General features: G+C 40.6%; 1 protein-coding gene across 2 annotated transcripts in view; it reads left to right on the plus strand.

Annotated features, from left to right (window-relative positions):
• The window catches only part of basp1 (brain abundant, membrane attached signal protein 1), a 59,008-nt gene that overhangs the window by 8,491 nt on the left and 28,735 nt on the right, over positions 1-21,782 (plus strand). The window contains exon 1 of one of the 2 annotated variants that reach the window (XM_037786952.1): positions 20,448-20,648. The exons of the other annotated variant lie outside the window; for it this stretch is intronic. The gene's annotated coding sequence lies outside the window, so the exon portion shown is untranslated. Of the gene's footprint in view, positions 1-20,447; positions 20,649-21,782 lie in introns of those variants that run through there. 2 annotated transcript variants of the gene reach the window in all.

Consider the following 21,782-nt stretch of genomic DNA (forward strand, 5'->3'; position numbering starts at 1 on the left):
ATCGTACGGTACCTCCGCTACTGTAGAGAGTAGTACCGAAGTAATGGTTCTCGTGACATCCCTAGAGTAGAGCGTGCGGCAACTCTGGGAGACGGACCTCCAGTTAGCGGCCACAGACACTTGAATTCAGCCAGTAGAAACTCCAGCACCAGGATCAGACCCAGTTTGCGCTGGCTGAATTCGAGCTAACTGCAAACTGAAGGTCCGTCTCCTGGAGTTGCCGCTCACCCTCTCCTCCTGGCGAAGTAGTCTCCTGGTGGACGAGAGGACAATTCTGCCACTTTGGATTTAATCCAGTAAACAAACTATGTAAACGTACACGGACCCTGTAGGCCTACCGCCAGCGTGACTGACCAGCCCCTCGCTGCAGCTCTACTTCTTCATGTCGGACTGAGGGCCGACTGTACGCCACAGAGACTCGGTATCGCCTCTCGAGGTATTGAAGAGGTATTACAAGACAGGACGGGCCGGGGCTAGCTGGTTAGCATGCTCATTTCACTAGATATCTCTGCAACACAATACATAGACATCTTTGACATGTTTGACATGACACATTGCACCTTTAATGATCAGTAGTGTAAGGTGATTGGAAGAAACAATATTTCAGCCTCACGCGGATTCGTTTAATCATCTGCCAAATGACTTTATAGCGGAAACAACACAACACTGACATATCATCACCCTTTAAGTTGATATGGTGAACTTAAGCAAAATGATCATTCTTTAGGAGTTGTGTTTGTGTCCACCTGATGAATGTAAGTCCAATATTCACTCTCTTTTAGCTCTGGTTTTGGTCTCCACCAACTGTTTGCTGCTGAGCAGGGTAGTGTACAGTGTGTTTTTACGGCTTTTTCTCTGAAAACGACGCTATGTGAGCCGTTAGAGTGAACCGGAACAGTAAAGCTGAGGGCCGGACAGTTGAAAACTCTCAGTTGAAAGCTCCGTAAGCCAGTAATGAAATATTATGTTATATGTAAATTTAGCATTTTCAACAAATATTTCGGTTCAAATTGGAGGACAGTGGACAACGGTCTGCTCGGCATGATAATGGAGCTAGAAAAACTGGACAAATATTATTCTATTATTCTACTCAGCAGTCACAATGAATATGTTTGAGCTCCGCAGCCGTCAGCAACGATCAGCATCTCCCATCATCCTCTCTGTCGTTACCTTTCCGCGTACATCTTTAAGGGCTGCCAAGGAGTCCTGAAAACGTTACGGGCGCTGCTCTTTCACAGTACGTGAATCTTAAACAGTCCCGAGACTGTTTCAGAGAGTCTGAAAATAATGAGATGGTACAACAGAGATTAGACTCGTAGGTGCTTTGGCCTCCTCGCGCTTGTGTTGCAGTCCCAGTTCTGTCAGCTCCCATCAACGAGAGAGAGAGGCCGGCGACGAGGAGGAAATTACAAGAATATCTCTCACCGGGTTTTTTTTTGGTTTTTTTTCCTCAAGTGCGAGACGTGATCAAGGGCTTGTCTGAAACACTCAGCGATGTGTGTGTGTGTGTCTGTGTGTGTCTGTGTGTGTGTGTGTGTGTGCCACATTAGACTGTGAGGAGGCTGATAGTTTGCTACATGCATGGTAACAGTAAGGGGTCGATTTTACAAAAGCTTTATTGTATTATTCAATGTTGTATTGTTGCATTTTTCAATATTCGACTACAACTGATTCCTTAGAAGCAGAAGTTTAATTAATTTTTTTGTAGTTATATTTAAAAAAATACTGTATTAATCCTTTAGAATATTTTTTAAGATTAAAATTAATGTTGAATAAATTATTTTTAATGTTTTTATATTTGTATTTTATTTATCTATTTTCATTTTGTTTACATAATAAACTAAATTAATTATTTAAAATATATTTATAAAAACAAATCTTTTATTTCAATTTATTTAATTTAAAATGAAATTAATTAAGTATATATAGTATAGTATATTGTATACATTATTAAATATAGTAAAATATATAATATAAACTATAAAAATAGTATAAATTATATTATTAATAAATATGTTCATATTAATTATCACATAAATAAAGACAATACATATTATTTTTTATATATAAATGATTAAATAAAATAATATATAAAATAATATATTATATATAAAATATACATGTATTTAAATTAAAATATTTCTTATTTTTAAATAAGATGAATAAATGTGGAATTAATAAGCATCTATAATTATGAAATAATAAAAAAATGCATACAACTTAATTTTAAATAAATTTAACAACATTTAGTTCAATATAATCATAAATGATGACATTTATTATATTTAATAAAAGCAATGAAAATGAAATTAAACTTTTATTTTATCTGATGAACATCTGTTCATCAATTATTGTCTCTATAGAGTATTTGGTGCTTAAACTTGAACCCATAAAAGCTTGCCGTTGCATATATCTCATTCTGCTCCTTGCTCAGCTATAACCCAGTTGATACCAGAAAGACCAATTAGACCCGTCTAGACTGTGTGCCCCGTGTCCTCAGCGAGTCCGCTCTGCCTGCATGGTGCTGGGTGATGTGTGTCTTGGCTCTCACCCCCCTGTGGCTCTTTTTCGGGGTTAGCTGGAGTTTAGAGTCGACTTTGTCCCGTCTCCTCGTCTGGCCTGCCACCCAGCGTCGCTGACTGCAGGGCTGCCCTCTCTCTCTCTCCCTCTCACTGTCTCACTGTTGTGGCTGGAGACAGCGGACGCCCGCCACGTCCAATTTTGCTCCGCCGGCGTCTGGCCGCCGGCTGCCGACGCGCTGGTGACAGGGGTCATTTAGATGCGACGCTGAGAGGGCCAGTTTAGCCGAGACAGCCAGACAGACGAATGGAGGAAAAACAAGGCTGGGGTGGATGTCTGAGTTTGCAGCAGATATGTTTGCTGTTGTGTTGTTGGATCTCAGCCTGAAGCCTCCTCTTACTGCTGCGTCTGTGGAGTCGAAGCTGAGTGCTCCTTTCTGGTGCCATTTTGAAGTTTCCTTTCTTCAGTTGAGCTCTGCTGGAAACCAGGCAGGAGGTCGGAAACCAAAGTCACCTGACTCACGTGCAGTTCATTTATTAGACACTTCTGGTGACCTGTCATCCCTCCAGGGGAGACAATTTTGGCAGCAGAGGAAGTTTGTGTCTTGTGTTGACACTTAAGAACAAAGTAAGAATTAAGGGGTTGCTTCCTGTAGTTATAGAAAAAGAAAGAAATATGTCTGTCAATCGATTAAAACAGTTAACTGGATTAATCGCACACTTTTTATCTGTTCAAAATGTACCTTAAAGGGAGATTTGTCAAGTATTTAATACTCTTATCAACATGGGAGTGGACAAATATGCTGCTTTATGCAAACGTATGTATATATTTATTATTGAAAATCATAAACAACACAATAGAACCCATTTACATTCACATATCTGGAGGTCAGAGGTCAAGGGATCCCTTTGAAAAACGGCCATGCAAGTTTTTCCTCGCCAAAATTTAGCGTAAATTTAGAGCGTTATTTAGCCTCCTTCGCTAAAAGTTAGTATGACATGGTTGGTACCGATGGATTCATGGGTTTCTTCTTGTTTCATATGATACCAGTATCTGAGCCTGTTACAACCTAAAAATCCCAAGTTGCGTTAATGTGTTAAAGAAATTAGTGGTGTTAAAATTAATTTGTGTTAATGCGTTATTATCGCGTTAACTTTGACAGTCCTAGTATAAGAAATAAAGAGAGGACGCATGTTTTTACTTGTGACTAAAACCGCTAAAATCCCACAAAATCAAACAACATTTTTTGAGGCGGGATCAAAGATCCAAAGCCAGGTAAAACTGTACAGCTTTAACACATTGAATGTTATTTTTTTTCTACATTTCCCATCCTGATAATCATCTTGCAACCTTGTAGGGGTCTCGACCCCCAGGTTGCGAACCAATAAATAAGGCACGAATGAGATCAAATATAAGTAATAAATATCAGCGATAGAAAGTGTAGAATCTGAGCAGGATGTATATTCAGGTAAAAGGAACTAACTGCTATTCTGAAAGAGGGAAGTGTGAGCGCTGCATGGTTGGTCTGCGTGGGCAGCAGCAGTTGATAAGACCGTTGGTCTCATGCTGGTGAGCTCGCCGCCTCCTTTAAAACGTCTGAGGGGAATCTCGTCAGATTTATGGAACGATATTAAAGATGATTCCAGTGCCGGTGCTTTATGTTTTCCTGTGCACTGGGATGGAGCTGGTAAAGCGGATCGTAAACATCGCAGAAAAGTCCCCAGAAAGCAGTCATGGAGTTATTACCTGACTCAGACGGCCGGAGAGCCTCGAAAGCTTGTGTACCCTGTTCTGATTGACCAGGAACGAACACATAAATATATTAAGCCGACCACCTGACGACATTGACTGTGTTTACATGCACAAAATATTCTGTTTTTTTGCCCTTATTATGAAAAAGATAATATTGTTACCAAGCCGTTTACATGGCTAATGAAAATGAATATTCCACTAATATTACTGTTTACATGCAGCCGTGCATACTCTGATTAACGTAACCGGTGGCAACCTCAACCTCCCTCTTTCATAACTTCAACCACCTTCTTGAAAAGGTTGGCATTGTGATCCAAACATCTGTTGATATCCAAGTCTTTCATAATGTTTAAAAGTAGGTGTGGTTCTCCTTCCAACCACAAATGTGGGCTTTTTTTTTGGGCATGCATCTCTGCAAACTGTTGGCTAGTTGGTTTGTGTTCAGGCAGGCAAGAGGCCGTATGTCGAAAACTAAGACGCACATACTGAATGTGCTGTATACATGTCCAAAGAATGCTCCTAAGACCTGAATAATATCAGCATAACCCACATATCTTAATCTGAAAATGCTCCACTCAGAATAAGGCTTAATTCAGAATATCCTAACAGAATAATCTGTTTACATGACCCTTATCAAATTCAGAATATTGTCATATTCGGAAATATTTGTGTACACGTTAAGGTGGATGGGTCCAACAAACACAAGGCTTTCATCCTGGAGACCGCTGTTCGTGTCCAATGTTGGTTTTTGGGCTGTTGCCATTTTGGTTTTTGGGCTGTTGCCATGTTGGTTTTTGGCCGTCGCCATCTTGGTTTTTGGGCCGTCGCCATGTTGTTTTTTGGGCTGTCGCCATGTTGGTTTTTGGGCCGTCGCCATGTTGTTTTTTGGGCTGTCACCATCTTGGTTTTTGGCCGTTGCCATGTTGGTTTTTGGCCGTTGCCATGTTGGTTTTTGGGCAGTCACCATGTTGGTTTTTGGCCGTTGCCATGTTGGTTTTTGGCCGTCGCCATCTTGGTTTTTGGCCGTCGCCATGTTGGTTTTTGGGCAGTCACCATGTTGGTTTTTGGCTGTCGCCATCTTGGTTTTTGGGCAGTCACCATGTTGGTTTTTGGCCGTTGCCATCTTGGTTTTTGGCAGTCACCATCTTAGTTTCTGGCTACTGCCATCTTGGGTTTTTGGCAGTCACCATCTTGGTTTTTGGCCATCATCATCTTAGTTTTTGGCCATCACCATCTTAGTTTTTGGCCATTGTCATATTCAGAATATTTGCCTGCACATTAAGGTGGATGGGTCCATCAAACACAAGGCTTTCTTCTAGGAGACTGCTGTTCGTGTCCGGTGTTCACAACGTTCAGTGTCATTTTCACTGTACAAACATAGTAGCTTTAAGCCGCCCAACCATGTAGTTCTTTCCTAAACCTAACGAAGTGGTTTTGTCGCATTGTTATGTTGTTACATCATTATTTGAACACAAAAAATAATCTTTTTTCTAACCATAACCAAGTCATTTCACAATGTTAACCACGCGGCATTGCGTGTTTCTTCAAGCGTGATACGAAGCTGATATGGAACGTATTAATGAAACATATTTTTGGTTTAGAAACATCAACATTCAACGTATCCGAGGTTCAGAGAAATGTCAAATGCCAAAACATTTTTTCTGGTGACTGGAATGAGATTTCAACAGTCCTCCTCCATTACTATGCAATGAAAAAGTATCTTTGGTAAGAAATAAAACTTCATTATATTCGTAATATAAATTTGACATACATACAAACATACAGGTACATACGTGAAATTTGTCCTGCATTTAACCCATCCTAAGTATTTAAGGGCCCGGGGAGCAACCTGGGATTCAGTGTCTCGCTCAAGGACACTTGGACATGCGGACAGTAGGAGCTGGGGATCAAACCGCCAACCTTATAGCCAATGGTTAAAGGACGACCACTCTACCCATTGAGCTCCAGACACCCCCATAAGTGAGATGCTGTTTACTGTACTTGATCATCAATCTCAGTAAATATCGTCTCTGAAACATGACTTCTATTCTGTATTTCAATAAGTGGAAAACAATTGCTGCCTGAAAAGTAAGAAGCTAATGAGAACTAATGACAGTCATGTCAAATATGTGCAGTTAATGAGCTAAAACATGATAAAAGACACTAATGATGGTCTCTTAAAAGCCATGATTTCCCATCAGAGCTGCTCGCTTCATTCCCAGAACTTTCTCAGAAATGTCACATTGGCTCTGATCCGTTCTGAGAAAGCCGCTCTGCTCACCGGGCGCAGCCCTGCAGAGATATTGATTGATGCCGGACCATGTCTGGCTCCGGGGTGGAAGCCGGGGGGGCCTCGGGGATCCGTGCAGACAGATGGAAAGGAGGATGGTGTGGGACGGCTGAGCTGCTAGCGGTGGGCTCAAAGCTGCAGTGCTATTGATTGACACAAGAGATAGAACCCTCCGAAGCCGAAGCTGAAAGCGAGACAAAGAGAAAAATAAATATTCTTCTCTGAAACAATACCCGGGTGGTTTTGGTAGCCAAAATGGAGCCTCTATCCTTGTGTGACGTGTGCAGATTATATCTACCTCTGTAGCATTTGTATCACTCTCACTGGAGTTGGACAAAGAGCAGATAAGCAGTAATTAGACATATCCCCACTCCCATATCGTACCCCATCACAGAAACATAATCTCTGTCTGGCTCCTGGTTTCTCATTTCTTAAAAGGCTTTGATCATTTCAAGGTTAAAGTAATATTGGCAGGTTCCTCCTCACTGTTGGTGATTAAAGAACTGACTTTATCTTCCCTTCACTGGAGAACATAACAGCTCATAATCCAGTATCCAAGTGTTTAATGATAAAGTCAAGCTTTCAGCCACTAAATCCTCGTTGTGGCAAATGTTTGCCCCCAGAGCTAATAATGACATCAAGCAGAGCACACCTGTGCTTTGTCATGCACGTACACACATGGGAAATGTAGTTCACAGTTGTATTGTAGTTCCTTCTGGTACGTGTCATGTAACAGAAATTGAGGACAACCGAATGCAGACAGCTATCAGGAAATCAAAATGCAGAACAGAAGTGATAAAAGGGAAGGAGATGTTTGTGCTGTTGCTTTCGCTGTAAGCTCTTCTGGGTAACTGTGTCAGATAAATGTCAGATGTAAATGTGATTACCTCTTTTGGGAACGCAGGCTGAACACAAACACAGCAGATCTCAAACCAATCAGGAGCTATTCTGACATCAATTAACGCTAACCTACAGAGCCCAGAGCTGCACGCTGATGCACCGCGAGAAAAGAGTTCCACTTCTCTTGGTCCTGTTTGTTGTGTCTGTGAAGGTTCATCTTAATCACTCAGATGGTACAATGTCTGAAAAAAGTTGAATCCAAATAATTCAATTGGAGTTTTAATTTTTATTGTTCAGCAAAATTTTCATAAACTGCTGCATTTTCTGAAAGGTGAAAAATAGAAATAACAACCAATAAAAACTTTGGAAATCTTTCTTATATTATGCATGATCCATGAGATGATAGCTAACAACAGGATCTTAACACAGAAACATAAATCTCACATGTAAGTGTAATGTTGTATGAGAATATACGTTGAACATCAGCATAACTTTATTAATTGCAGCATGCAGCTCATGTTGGAGAAATGCAATCTTCTACTTATTGATATTCATAACATTTTGATTGTCCTAACATGTAATGGCAACAAAGACTGCAAGTACAACAACAGCACACACATTATAGATTTTATTATTTAATATTTCATACGAAATGTCCGTAGACTGTATATAAGAAGTGGACGTAGTGACGTCACCCATTGGTTTATGGACTGCCGTTTTGAAGCCTTGAGTTTGGCATTTGGGCCGTGGTCATCTTGGTTTTTGGCTACTGCCATGTTGGTTTTTGGGCCGTCACCATCTTGGTTTTTGGGCTGTTGCCATCTTGTTTTTTTGGCCGTTGCTATGTTGGACTTTGGCTACTACCATGTTGGTTTTTGGCTGTTGCCATGTTGGTTTTTGGGCTGTTGCCATCTTGGTTTCTGAGCCGTCGACATCTTGGTATTTTGCAACCAGAAATGACACGAGAGGGTGGAGCTAAGTGCAACCAAACACTGAATACGACATTTTTGGGTGACTAAAATATTACAATTAACTTTTCTTTTTCCGTTTTTATGATCAGATTTCTGTAACTCCTTTATGTGTATGCTTCACATCTGCTCAACTACTCCACAACCGTGCGGTGTCTCTGTACCGACCCTGAGCACCTGTTCAGGCCCTCCAGGTATTCTCTTGTTCTCTATGTGTGCTTAAAACCAGATACAAAAGGGAAGGTATTCAAATAATGCAAATAACAAAGCTGATGTACATTATTGATAACATGCAAACACAGCTGAGAACACAAAGTCCTCTTCATAACACGGTCCACAATACTGCAAACAGTGGTTACGACACAGCGCACCATGGCTTATTTAAATCAGATTTAATATAGTCTATTGTTTGAATTAATAGACTCACTGTGAAAACCTCCACGGTGAAGCGCATTCAAATTGATTAATTATTTAATCGGGCCATAAAATGGCAGCACGCTTCCAGTTATTCATGAGGTGTTTTGTCTGTCCGGGACGCCCAGTTTGCATAATGACCACGCCGCAGGTGCATCAGGTTGTTTCCATAGGTTGTAGGTCAAAGGTGAACAAGTAATCCAATTATATGACTGTTTTTTTTTCCAGTTTTGAGTCAAAAAACGACAAAAAATAAACCCACCCAGCTTGCCAGGCGGGTGGGCCTCCTCATTTAAATTCAGCAGTGCCTGCGAGGAAAGATGCAGAGACGAGATCACGATTCCTTTGAAAGCACGCAAACCGAGTACTTGACAGCTCTTGAAGTCTCCTGTCTTAACAGCGTGTATCTGAGGCCGGGCGGCGGCGGCGGCGGCGGCGGTGGTGTGTGTTGGGAGGAAGGAATATTGGCAGGAGCCTGTGATGGAGTGGAAGATAGAGCCGGCTGTCACAACAGTTTGAGACGAGTCCCTTTGAGATGACAAGAGAGGACTAATACATCCACCCTGCGCCGTCTCCGACTCCGACTCAGGGTCCATTTTGATTTGTGGTTCATGATGTGCACTTTATTGCAGCTCATCTTACATGTACAGTGTGCACTCCCTGCTCAAAATGGCTGCCGTGTGGACTGATCAGAGAGGATGGCAGACGCTGCTGTAAGGCCCTCAGTGAAGGACCATCGAGCAACAGCTTTCCACATGGAGGTTAAACAAAGGGACTTTCTCATCCCGCTGGGCGAAGGATGAAAATCAAACTAGGTTCAAATTAACGTCATCATTGATATTCCACCACGCGTCCTGAAAAATAATTAGAGAGCATGTTCTGCTCGGACAAACTGAGGAGAAAATGGACTTCACATTAGACGAGACGAATGAGTTTAGTCGTTGATATTCCACCAACACACCGCAGGCACTAATTCACGTCCTCATGCCCTTGTAGCCGCTCTATTACACCGTGACACGATAACAAAACACCGCAGTTAGCTTGGAAGATGTTTGCTTTTAGCACTCCTGATTTATTATCGCCTGAATGCAAATGACCCGACAAGCTTCCTGACAATGTCACTGAATCAGACACCGTCTCGGTATTTAAGCCTATACGGGCCCAATATTCACAGGTATTTTTGCACATTCACATCATATGGGAGGACTGTATAACTGCACATATAGTTTTATATCCATTAAAGTTCAATTACATTTTGTCACCTGCACAAAAAGAGATAATGTCAGGACATTTTCCATTAAGTTTACGGACATTTTCTTCAACCCTAAAATTTTAAATTTCTGTTGACTTACAGTATATCCTCCATACCGAGCCAAATAGCAGGCCCAACCTTTACATTCTCGAGGGAAACAGACGCTAAAGCTAGCATTTGCATGTTACCTGTCGGTGTTTGCGGACCACCTGAAGCTAAACCTGGGGCTAACTCTACCTGACGTCCACTCAAGTCTAAAATATGAGCATTGGTGAAACGTAAATTACGATATCAAACTTGAGTTAGTCTCAAAGTGAGTCAGCAAAATATTCCTGGTGTATCTGGTAACGTTAACGGTCGACATAAACAGCTGAACTAAACGACAAAACAGCTTTCCAACTAAAACGATACGGAGCTCACGTTAAGTCCTGAACATAAATAATGTTGGTTAGACATTAAGTGTTGATTTTTTTTACCACTAAACTTTGCCGTGTGTGATGGTCTCTGCCTCTTCCAACTTTCGCGCTAGCTGAGGTTCTTGTTCCCACAATGCAATGTGTATTTAAAAGTAAGGGTAAAACTCAATAATACCGTACATTGGCCCGTATTTTTACGGACCTTTCTTAAGAGTGTGCTCATGTTTGCTGGGATGCCCATTCAGGGAATCAATCAAAATGTATGCCTGGACTGCATGCACCTACGAGTGTGCCAGGTGCACATGTGATGCAACACATCTATGAACATAGATGGCGCCCAATGTAGTATTACAGAACTGCATCCATGTCTGCATCCTCTGTCCATCTAGCAGTCCAAGTCCGTTTATATCAGGCACTTAATGGTCAGCTGACAACGCTGGCTAGCTAACAAACTGCAAATATGAAAACACAAAATCGATCAGTAGCGGAACAGCACAGATACGTAAAACCAAGTACTTCCTATCTGTTGAGAACTGTGTAGTTCAGACAATCAGGCTCATTCTTACCCGCCTCTACCCAAGATGGAGGGCCTCCAATATGTCTACCAGAGGTTACATTATGTTAGCTGAAAGCCTTCAAACATTTAACGTTAACAAAGACAACACAGAACACAGCTGATCCATGACACATACTGAATTTCTGTCTGACACAAGACACAACACTGACACAATGCTGGTCATTGTGTGGGTGTAGACGGTTTTCTGTACAACAGGGAGTGAGCAGGCGATGATCCAACAGGAAGTGAGAACGATTTACTTACAACTGATTTACATATAAGTGTTGTGAAATATGCAAGGTTACCAGGAAACACACGGAAATCATTACAAACTTGGGTGTTGTTCAGGTATTATGAGATTATAGAAATGTAGCTTCCAAGTACTGTTCCAGGTGCTGATCTGAGTATATAAGCATGTATTGCTTTTTTGTACCATAAACCAAACAAAACTTAACCAAACGGTTTGGAAGTTTGCACAAGGTTGTGGTCTCACAAGATCTCGTCAAAGATGTGATTGGTCCCTTTTATGTCAATGTATCCTCATACAACGGTCCGTGTGATATCTTACGAAAAGTCATCCTCTTCTTTCGTTTGTTTTTCGATCTATTCAAAATAGGGATGCACCGATACCCCTTTTCTTCAGACCGAGTATAAGTATGAGTACTTATATGAGTACCGGTATATATTTGAGTACCGATATGGGTACTTCTCTGTGCCAAAAGACCCTCGTTAACAGCCAGCTGGAGGGTGTGAGCGACACACGGCAGGCTGGGGAGTCCCGCATACGAGGCGGTGCGCCGCGACCAGCTGTAGGTCGGCTTGGAAAGGCTCGCGGCTTTGCAGGGCCGTGGACAAATTGCTCGCTGCGCCCTCTCTCCCAGCCAGGGAGGAGGGACGGGGCCCCTACTCACGGTGCGACTGTTGACTGGGGCGCAGACTGTCCTCAGTGTGCCCCAAACCGCGTGGTGCCCCCAGGGCAGAGCTCGGTTCACGTAAAAGGCGCCAGGGGTCTGCGTCGATGTCTGCAACCCACCCGACCCGTCTTGAAACACAGACCAAGGAGTCTAACGCACGCTCGAGTCAGAGGGTGCAAGCAAAACCCCGCAGCGCAATGAAAGTGAGGGCCGGCGCGTGCCGGCTGAGGTGGGATCTTGGCCCCGCGTCTCGCCCGCACCGGTATCGGGTATCGGTGCATCCCAACTTTCAAAATAAACTTCCGTCTTCACAGGAAACAACTTCCTTAGGTTTAGGCAACAAAACTGCTGATAGGTTTAGGAAAAGATCATGGTTTGGCTTCAAATTATGTGACAAATAAATCAACGTTGACTTCTGGTTTCACACGGGACAAGAACGCTGGTCTCCTGGGTGAAAGTCTGGTATTTTTTGACCCACCCATCCACCACGACCTCCTCCCTACGTGGTGCTCTTTATATTTTCTGGTTCACGATTATGTACATTAAGTGTTTTTTCATAATTAAGGACTTACAAAAGGACTAAATTATCTTACAAATGCAATAATTACTATACTGCTTCAAAGTTGTCTGTGTCCAATTCTATAGGAGCACAGAGTTATGCATTCATTCTTCCATAATTAGATGCATTTTCATTGCTTTTTCAAGTGTAGTCCTTCACTCAGCTGAGAAGGACTGTTTAAATGAATATTTTATGTAAAAAGAACACATAGTCATTGATATGCTGCAGCCACACTAGCCACTAATTTGCATCCAAATGCAAGTACAGACTGCTATTCATTAGCCTTAGCCATTTCCTATTTTCATACTCGACACGTTACAGTCGGGATGGAAAAGGATGGCTTTTTGTATCCTTTTAGTACAAAATGACTACATTTATAGCATAAATTATGGCAAATTAAGTCCAGCGCTGCCCATATGCATGCCAAACAAACGGTGAATATAAAATAACTACCTTTATTTCTTCAAAACTGATGTATAGGTAATATTTGCAGTTCTCTGAAGCAGCATCAGTTAATACCCTTCGGGGTTTAGCACTTCAGCTTGTGTTCGGTTCCCCTTTGAAACCAAGAGACAATATTAATAAATGGGTATTATAAATAAACTGCTCTGGCAGATTCACTGGTATGAAAACACCGGGGTGTTTTGGCTACACTTTGCAAGCTCTCCTAATTGAGAGGATTCAGAGCGCCTTTGACAGACTGAGTGGACTGCAGTGCATCGCACGATTTAGTAGACGGAGGGGCGAGTTGCCAGACTGAAAACATTCGCAGGGTTGGCAGCATCCAGAGCTGTGCACTCGAAGGAAAAGACAGCAGGCATCGCTTCAATTATCGTTGTCTTCACACAGTATTTGGTTCAATAGTCACTGATATGTAATGGAGTTACAGCGTGGGTGATGAATTGTTGATTTCTGATACGGTTCATGGTGAGGTCAGTCGGGAGTTGTTAACATATCGGTTTTCTGCACATTTATTTTCTCTTGAAAAGGACATTTTTAAAGCTGCACTGAGCAACATTTTATATTTATAATAAATCAAATGTGTTGCTTGTAGTGATAAACTTACAGAAAATCATCACCTGACCACAGTTCCCCCCAGCATTACAAAGCTTTTTAGCATCTTTCACCTCATTGCTTTAGTTAGGCTGCATGACCAGCCTGTTCTCATTCCCAGGGCGTAAAATACCAAAGCTTTGTCACACCCCTATAGGCGTGTGATGCCAATGTACAAGGCACATTTTAGCGCCTGTATAAGACGCAACAGGCTTTCAAGTAACTACAATGTAAACACACATAGGGCGGGCGGGAGGGGAGGTGGATGGGTCCAACAAACACAAGGTTTTCATCCAGGAGAACGCTGTTCGTGTCCCGAGCCGTTTATGTCCCGTGTTCACAAAGTTCAGTTTCATTTTCACTTTACAAACGTAGTAGTTTGAAGCCCAACCATGTAGTTTTTCCCTAAACATAACTAAGTGGTTTTGTTAGATATTTTTCTCAGGAGTCGGTGGAGACCAAAACCGGAGCTAAAAGAGAGAGAATATTGGGTTAAAGTCCTCAAGTGGACACAAACACGACTCCAAATTAATGCTAATGTTGCTCCGTGTTTGCTAGATGTGTAAATAGGCTAGTAAATTGTGCTGACAAGTTTGCCATATCAACTTTATAAGGTGGTAATATGTCCAATGTTGAGTTTTCAGCTTGTCGCCCCAAGGGGCCAAAAAAAATCAATTAATGCTGCTTTAAAACTGGGTATCAACCAATCAAGCATATAGCCTCCAGCTTTTAGTTCCAGTTAACGTACCAGCCAGCCCAAGAGCAGGATCACATTTCCAAAGTCAACAGAGAATCTGAAGGGCTTCAATAATCCTGACCTGAAGAGCACCTGATCATCGGGATGCTAAAGCTACCGTCTGATTTAAAAGTGTTGATCATTCTGAGTTTGTTTGCTTGTTTATTCACCCATTAAATTCCTCTATTCGTATATCTATCTGGTGTCCCCGTTAATATGAGTCACAGTGTGTAGAGGAAGCTGTTATCGGCACACACACACACACACACACACACACACACACACACACAACCAGTTCCTCTCTCCTGTCGACCTCCGGACGCAGTGAAACTGAAGAATCTCATCAGACTCTTTGTCACTCTGACAGGCCGAGCAAACCAACCGGAACAAATGTCGTCTCTCTGTGCTCAGCCCAAGGTGGCACATCTATTTGTCTGCATGGTCTCTGTGTGTTTGTGTGTCTTCAACTTTATTATCTCCCTCTGGTCGTCTCCTCGCTTAAACAGCAAAAGCTTGTTGCTGGGTGCTCTTAGCATAGAGCTAATTAAACCCATCGGTAGCGCCTGCCACCACATTTTTTGATACAGATACCAAAATTAGATTTTATCAATACGTCACTTTGAGGGAATTAAACATGTTCCAGTATCCTTTTGTTGAAATGTTACGTGGCTCCAGGTTTGCGTTTGGTAATTTAACGAAACACTTTAATTTGCACTGTAACCCACCTCAAAGCTAACCTCGGTACAGCAGCTGGATTCTCGCGATTTCACAAGATTACGCAAGAATCGCGGGATCATATGTCACATGAAAATTATATTTCTTTGTCGTTCATTCATCACGGCCCCGGTGTGGGAAGTTGTTCAAGAGCAGGACCCACATTAAAGGTGTCATATCGTGCTCATTTTCAGGTTCATACTTGTATTTTGTGTTTCTAATAGAACATGTTTACATGTTGTAAAAAAATGTTCCAAAAAAATCTTTATTTTCCTCATACTGTCTGCCTGAATATACCTGTATTTACCCTCTGTCTGAAACGCTCCGTTTTAGTGCATTTCAATGGAATTGAAACAGAATTGCGTTGCTAGGCAACAGCTTGGGGTCCATGTTTACTTCCTGTCAGCTGATGTCATTCACATACACTGCAATAGGAAATAAACAGGGACACATTTAGAATATTTACATTTAAAACCGTGTAATGGTCTAAATGTTGTATATTTGTGACATCATAGATGGACAGAAATCCAGACAGCTTGTTTCAAACGCACAATTTCTGAATGTGGGTTGTGTGTGTACTTCTCCGTATATTGATGCGTTTTGATAGTTTAACAGTATTTATATAGCACTTAAACCTGTTTTATAATATAAAAGTGAAAAGAAAATCTCACTTTTTACAATATGGGACCTTTAAGGCCCTAATGTCAGTTGATATTGGGACTTTCGGGGGTCCCTATAGGGGTCATGGGCTCCGGAGCAGTCGTCTGCTTTGCATTGTTGGTATTCCAGACTTGCACAATATGAACCAAACATATAAATATAAAAATACTAGTCTACAGTTGGCAAAATGATCATTTAAATGAGGAATTATTCGGTCACAGAATTAGTAAACAAACAAAAGTTTTATCAGCCAGTTTAACACCTTCTTCTTCTTCTTCTTCTTCTTCTTCTTCTTCTTCTTCTTCTTCTTCTTCTTCCTGTTCTGCTTTGTTAAATCAGGAAGTGATGACTTATGTCAACTTCTGACCTTATTGCATCAGCAGAAATACCGCTGAGCTCTGCCCACACTGGCATTAAAACCCCTATCCTTTACTGTAATATACTGCCTTGCTCAACCCAGCTGAACCCTCAACCTTTGATGGCCTGCAGGGATGCATGTTCCTTTAGTTCAGACCGCTTTTTTCATGATTATAATCTCAACAACAGCCTACAAAGAATAATAAAACATCTAAAGTATCTGAACCTAAGATTGCTAGCATGTGTGTCTGACGGGAATCCAGACAATCAGCAACAAAAATACAACAGCTGATAAAAAACAATCATATAATATTACATAAAAAGTCTGCAAATGTGTTTGTGGTTCCTGTTACAATGATAATCAATAACTGAGTTTCTTAGCTCTTTTCCAGTATTTTAAGATAATTGGTTCATCCCTCTGCGGCGTGGTGTGATAAAAGTACCGAGCACGCAACGAACAAATACAAAAATAGAGCTGGTGTCTCTCTGTTGCATAATATAAGGGGAGGGCTCGTATAGTTTAGAGTTGTAGCTGCACTTGCCCTTTTGAAGTAATTACTCAAAATATCAACACTTAGTGATGACATTTTCATGTGAGGCAGGACACGTCTGAGCGTCCCTCTCAGGTCCTGTTAGTGGGACATTTAAAAAATGTCACAATTACCTCATCGGCTCCACAGAGCGACCCATGAGAGATACAGTACGGTTACGTTTGAATGATTTCATAACCTGACGATTAAAGATGTGCTTCAGATTGGTTTAGAGGCCTGGGTGTGGCTTTAATTAGTAACATCCATGCTTGTCCTATGATAAGTCAAAATGTCTTCAATGAAAAAAGCCTATTATTAAAAGCTGCAGTAGGCAGTATATAAATTCCATAATAACCTTTTAGCATATTGTAATTCAAGTGTTCTGAGAGATAACTAGACTTCTGCACCTCCTCACGGCTCTGTTTTCAGACTTTAAAACATCTAGACTTTGACCAATCACAGGTCGTTTCAGAGAGAGAGAGAGGGTTCCTATTGGCTGTGCTCCAGCTGGTCGGCTGGTTGCCTAAACCTAAACTTCCTGTGAAGACGGAAGTTTATTTTGAAAAGACACTATCCCTGTAACGAGCATATATTAAACTCTGACACGTCCAAAGCGTCGGTATTTGACGAGTTGGGAGTGATAATGTGTTGACATAAACTATTTGGAAACTTTTTGGGACATTTTTCAGACTTTTATTTCGGTTATTTTTCATATATTTGTCAGATTTTGTTTTTCCCGGACATTTTTCAGAATTCTTTTTTTTTCGGTTATTTTTCATAAATTTTTCAGAATTTTTTTTTTAGGTTATTTTTCAGAAATGTTTTTTCTAACATTTTTCAGACTTTTTTTTTCAAACGTTTTTCCAATTTTTTTTTTTTTCCAAATTTTTCATAAATTTTCCAGATTTTTTTTCGGTTATTTTTCAGAATTTTTTTCCGGTTATTTTTCAGACTTTTTTTTTTCAAACATTTTTCAGAATTGTTTTTCGAACATTTCTCAGACTTTTTTTTTTTTTTTAACGTTTTTCAGACTTTTTTCTGAATTTGTTTTCTGACATTTTTTAGACTTTTTTTTGCAGAATTTCAGAATGTTTGCAGTGTTATAGCAGCAAAGGGGGACAGTGCAAACAACAAGAGGCATCTGTAAATAACAGAACAAGATATAATAAATAGTAAGTAAACAATAAAGATATAATAATAAGTAAACCATAATAAAGCTAAATAAAGAGACCTCCTGTGAGCCAAGATTGATCATCTCAAAAACAATCCTCTTCTGTTGACTACCCAAACAGCATATTAATTATTTAAGTTATGATTCATAGGTTTATCCAGTATAAAACTCCTAGAATAAAAGACTATAGATGTATAATACAATTCAGGGATTTGTTTTTCCTTTTTCCTCGTGGAAAACTCGATCTTGAAATAATTAAGTGTAATGATGGTGTTTCCAGGAGGAAATGTTCTCTTTCATGTGGACATGCTCCACTTTCTACTCCCAGAGACCCTCAGTGATCTCCCAGAGGATGGAAGTCCTCTGAGGACGTCGCTGCTATTTTAGGAGAGACCATTTGGGAACATGCACATCATTTTCATAAAGAGGTAAATAAATTCTTAAGTGCTTTTTTATGAGCTGCTCTTCTGTTTTGATAATGTGGACGCAAGTAAAATATATCGCTTCCCCTTTTTTTAAAATCAACTCAGAACTAACTACAATATATCAGAAGGACATGAATCAAACAGAGCTCATTAGAGTTGTTTCAGCTTCATATTAAGAGGATGTGACGGTTTCTAGGCTTTCTAAACCAAAGCTGTCATATCGAGGTTCATCAAGTTCATGACAACCCGGACAGGAAAGAAACACAAGAGTTATGGAAATCCTCTGGCCGGCGTCCAGAGTAAACGGTGGAAATCACATAAACCAAACAACGAGGCAAGAAAGCAAACTGAGACGACGGCTTGGCGGCTTCTTCTTCTTCAAATGAAACTCTCTTTGTTTGTTTAAAACTCTGAGTTTGTCTGTGAAAGAAGAACGAGGCTGACAGCCAACGTCCACAAACACAATGCACGGTTACAGTTTGTCGTCATTATTTCAGATTTGATTGGACATTTAACACCATCGGTCTTGACCTTTTTCTCTACTGGTCATTAGGAGTTGTTATTGCCACTAAACCTGCCAGTCAGACTGGAGCTTTTAGGTTAAAAGGCACTCTGCTGAACAAAGGGGTTGCTGGTTCAACTAGTGGAAACCAACAGAAACAGCTTCCTGTGTGAATGCATGGGAGCAGGATGGAGTAAACAGCACATGGACATTGCGTTCGTTACCAAAATCAAAGTATAAAAAGCTGCGAGCCTCTCCTCTCGAGGGTGACGACCTGCAAGGTGACGATCACATGGTCAACCTGGTAGAAAGTCCTGTGCTTGTTTGACCCGTCCACCACATCTCTTTTGCTACGGCCACCAGAGGTTGCAGCCCAACAATAAACGTAAATATAGGACGTAATAAGCTGCTTGCACAGACGACCTGCGGGGTCGGATAGTCTCTACATGTGATGGTTTACATTGGAATCACAGAAATAAGGTATTACTTTGTTAAAACTAATAGGCGTAAAACAGGAGTGTCAAACTTTAGTTCATGGGCCACGTACAGTCCAGTCTGATGTCAAGTGGGCCGGACCAGTAAAACCATTGCATAGCGACCTATAAATAACAACACCTCAACATTTCCCCTTCCTGTTAGTGTAAAGAAGCAGAAGTACGTCCACAAAACGTCCACACTTAATGAAAAATGCATCCCCAAAATAGGAATAGAATTGGAATTAATGATTAATTCTGACTTTAAAAAGTCATACATTTGACTTAATATCGATAACTTTGGCTTACTATGTCAAAATTTTGATTTAAAATCTGGACTTAATTCCTAATAAAAAGTCATGAATGTGACAAAATATCCAAAATTCTGACTTGAAAAATGAAAATCTCATTCTTTTGATATTTAAAATTCATAACTTCGAGTCGTATCTTTTAAGTCAAGTGAAGTTTAACGTAATTCTCATAATTATGACTTCCTATGATAATTATTACTAGTATCTCATAGTTTTGTTGTGAAAGGTCATTATTCTGACTTAAAAAGTCATACATTTGACTTAATATCAATAACTTTGGCTTATTATGTCAAAATTTTGACTTTTGTTTTTTTTACTTGAATTTTGAAGTATCTCAAAAGTGAGGCTCGAAAAATTTAAATCTTATACTTCCCTGCAATTTGTACAACCTTTACAGTACATGCAACCCAAAAAAGTCCATTGAGTCTCCTGTAATAAATCCCCTTAAACTGCCTCCTAAATGTGCCCTCAGGTAACCTTGAATAATTAGATGAATATAGTTTTTTTTCCACCGTGTGACTCAGTTTTTAGATATTTATCTTTTCCTGCTTGTTCCAACCGTTCATTGAAGCGATATCACTCCTTACCTTGAGAGAAAGTTTCAAACCGTTAACATCAAAAGCCACAGGTCTTATATAGATTTCCCCGCAGTTCAGTGTGACCTGCAGCGTCTTATCTTTGAGAAAAAACTCCTGATGAGAATTTAAATTGAACTTCTGTCAGTTTGGGCGAGGCTCGGCCACTGAAGAGCGCCTTTGTAACGATGGAAATAATGTGTGGGAAAGAAAAAGAAAGTAAGATAACTAACAAAGCCTTTAATGTGAAAGTAAAGTACTTTTGGTTCGTGTAAAGAGGAAAACTTTTCTACCCTTTCATACTGACTTCTTCTTCTTTCATCGTCACATTAAGTACACGGAAGTGTTTTATTGCCAAAGCGCTACCTCTTTGACCTCAGCCTCTGCTTTCTGTAATCCCACTGATAGACACAACTATTCTCATTCTGCTGCTGGATTTCAAAGGGCATCAGCTAAAAGCCTTAAACGTAGAAGGTGGTGCAGATTTGTTGAGGCCACGTAGTGACATTTACCAGGTGACATGGAAGCAGGATCTGCTGATGGAGCTGACCGCTTAAAACCACTTCAGAGACAAAGAGAGGACGAGACGGACAGATAAGAAGGTTCAGATTCTCAAAAAAGGCTGCGAGGAATCCACAAATACTGACGAAGGCTGAAGAGGTGAATAATGAAAATGTTGTAAACAAATTGTTCCATGTTATTTTTATGAAGTGATAGTAGATGAGAAGTGTGTCAGACAACCAGAAGTGGTTAACGGTAGAGCACAAGTTCAGTCCTGTAAACCTTATGTGGGAGGTGGAGCTGCTAAAGAGGCTTTTTTAATGTATATTTCAAGAGCTTCTTCTCTGCTTTTCTGATTTCCCAGTTAGCTTTCTGACTTCCTGCCTGTGGCTCTCAGCTCTGCGAGCTCATTGGTTCCTACTGAAGACGTAATCTTTAAAAACACCTCACAAATATATAGTTGGTATGTTTTTTAAAGGCTCGGTAATTTCCTAAAACAGCTGGGCACCGTAGTTTTTAGCAAACGTTACACAAACACAAAGAAAATAGTGCATTTGTTAGGGACTATTTTCAGCAGTGGATTAATACACACGATTGAAGAGTCATCTTCATTTCTTTACCACAACAAAGCTGAACCAGACGAGTAAGAAGCAATTATTTCGGTCATCTTGTAACTGTTTTTTTTTTTTTTTGTCATGCAATTAAGACGCAGGTTTGTGTAACGCCCCAACGTATCCTCACACAACGATTCGTACGATATCTTGCCTAGTTTGCCTACGAATGTCCAGCAACACGTGTCAATTTCCGCTCTTTACATGCATACAGTCTTTTCAAAATAAACTTCCGTCTTCACGGGAAACAACTTACTTAGGTTTAGGCAACAAAACAACTTAGTTAGGTTTAAGAAAAAGATCGACTTAGTTAGGAATAAGCAACAAACTACTTAATTGGGGTTAGGCAACAAAACTACTTAGTAAGGTTGAGGAAAATATCAATTTGGTTAGGTTTAGGCAACAAAACTACTTAGTTAGGGTTAGGAAACAAAACTAATTAGTTATGGTTAGGCAACAAAATTACTTAGTTAGGACTAGGAAAAATTCGACTTGGTTAGGGTTAGGCAACAAAACTACATAGTTAGGTTTAAGAAAAGATCATGGTTTAGGTCAAAATAACTATGGAAGTGGCGTAACTTATGTACGACACTAACAGTTGTCTCTTTTTGACCCACCCCGACCTCCTCCTTACGCAGATTTCTCGCTCTTTATACTACGCCAGTTGCTCTGAGCATGTAAT

The sequence above is a fragment of the Sebastes umbrosus genome, chromosome 12 (genome assembly GCF_015220745.1).
Source record: "Sebastes umbrosus isolate fSebUmb1 chromosome 12, fSebUmb1.pri, whole genome shotgun sequence".
Classification (NCBI taxonomy): Eukaryota; Metazoa; Chordata; class Actinopteri; order Perciformes; family Sebastidae; genus Sebastes; species Sebastes umbrosus.